The 2,015-nt window shown below is 44.6% G+C and overlaps 1 long non-coding RNA gene across 1 annotated transcript; it reads left to right on the top strand.

The window, feature by feature from the left end:
* Window positions 1-536: 536 nt before the first annotated feature.
* Window positions 537-1,474, top strand: LOC309533380. The gene is made up of 2 exons (XR_014220191.1): window positions 537-597; window positions 1,276-1,474. It is a non-coding gene; the product is annotated as an uncharacterized lncRNA (long non-coding RNA).
* The last annotated feature ends 541 nt before the right edge of the window (window positions 1,475-2,015 follow it).

Genomic DNA, 2,015 nt, shown 5'->3' with positions numbered 1-2,015 from the left:
TTATGGAGATTTGTAAGGAACCAATATTCATCTTTATTTCCTAATTCTCTTTTCTCATCTGTTTCTTTTTCAGAAACGACCTACCTCCTTGTTAAATAACATATGCCCAACCACACAGATTTTTTTTTTTTTTTGACAATGCAAAAAATGCATCATGTTTCATGTTAGACTAAATCCTGGTCTGAGCAACTCCTGGGTGATATAAAGTCCCCATTTCAGAGAAAGAGGGGAGATTTGGGACAAACCGGTCCATTTCACAATTTAACACTAATCTGCCTAATTTGCAAACTGAAGGGCATCTGTCCTGCTCCGCACATCATGTGCATGTGTGATTGATAATTGCTTTGTTATTTATGCTTGGAAAAAGGGACTTTGCAACTCTTAAAACACTAAAAATGGGATGGGACATGCTTTGACTTATCATGCCCAAAGGGCCTTTGTCTCAGCTGGGGGTTTCCAGGGAGATGCAGAGTGATCGGAGCACAGTGTGACATCAGTGGGGGGGGGGAGGGCCTGGAGGGCTAATGGGGGGGGGAATTCCATGGGATTGGAAGAGAACAAAGGAACGGCAGGAACTCCTTTGAGGCCAGCGTGAGGGTGAGGAGTTATCCTTAGGGAAGCCCATAAAAAGATAAAAATAGGGTAGCAATATTCTTGACTTTTGGCTTGGGCGATAAAGTTTCACAGCTAAAGTTTGCACTATCGATAAGGAGAGCCCAAGAGGCCATACTTCATGTCCTGGCTGCTTAACTGGAAAAGGCTAAACACGGCAGTTTCAGTATCATGACTCTTAACACCACCACCAAGAAGCCTAGGAAGCTGTAGAGTTCCCTAGAGGTGGCAAACAATGACTAAGCAAGTAGTTGTGGTTAGAGTGTCGGACTAGGACCTAGGAGACCAGAGTCCAAATCCCAACTCTCTAGGTGACCTTGGGCCAGCCACTCACTCTCAGGGTTATTGCGGGAATAAAATCGAGAGGGTGAGAACCATTTACACCACCTTGAGCTCCTTGGAGGAAATGCGAGATATACCCAATGAACAATGCTATATACACTTGAAACTGGAATTTTTCAAAAGCAGCAGTAGCGTCATGCCCAGGCAAGCTGGGGTAGTTTATTTTTCTGTGTCATAAAGTTTTAGAAAGTCAGTTTCTTTTTTTGTGCAGTTGAGGGTCGTCTAGTCCAACCCGCTGCAGTTGTGGGGTGGGGTGTAATCTTTCCCCCTAAAATAAATAAGCCAAATATTACGCTGAACCATTAATTCTGCTGTTTACAGGACATCTGGGAGTAAGAGGACCCTGACTACTCTGTCAAATGCCAATATTGCTTTATTCTTCCTTTGCTTATGACAAGTAAATGGAGTGCTTTGAATCTCTCCCAGGGTTAAGTGGTGCAGTTTCACATCTGGACTGAGTAGTTGTTACCCCTAATGTTTGGGACAGAGTAGCCTACAAGAATAAAGAATGTAACAAACACCCCTGTGTCTACCTTCATGAAGTGTCCCCATGGCGTATCAAATAGTTGGAATCTTCGTTCCCAGTAGAACAACGTGGTAGAATTATGAAATGGTAGAATCCACGGTACCAGTTATGGCTGCAGGAGAGGGAAGTAAAAGGAAGAAGTAAACTACAGAGAGAGGGTCTAGCCCAACTCACTCCCTGTTGTGTATGTCTTCTACTTGTAGGGAGTAGAGGAGCATTCATAAACACTGCAGAATCACAAGAATGGGAAGCGAACCTAGAGGTCATTGACTCCAGCCTCCTGACCAATGTAGCATGCAACTACAGCATCCTTGGCAAGTGGCCATCCAACCTCTATTTCAATACCTTTGGGAAAGCAGAGCCCATGGTTCCCCAATACAGTCGGTTCCACGGTCAAAAAGCTCTCCCCATCAGGTTTCTTCCAGTGTTTCTGCTTCCCTGCAATGTCCACACATTGGTTCTAGTCCTGCCCTCAGAAACACAGAGAGCAAGTCTGCTCCATCTTTTCCAATGGAGGGATGCAAAAAGCAGAGGC

The sequence above is a fragment of the Podarcis vaucheri genome (assembly GCF_965113315.1).
Source record: "Podarcis vaucheri genome assembly, chromosome: 5".
Taxonomy (NCBI): Eukaryota; Metazoa; Chordata; class Lepidosauria; order Squamata; family Lacertidae; genus Podarcis; species Podarcis vaucheri.
This window is presented reverse-complemented; position numbering and strand designations above follow the sequence as displayed.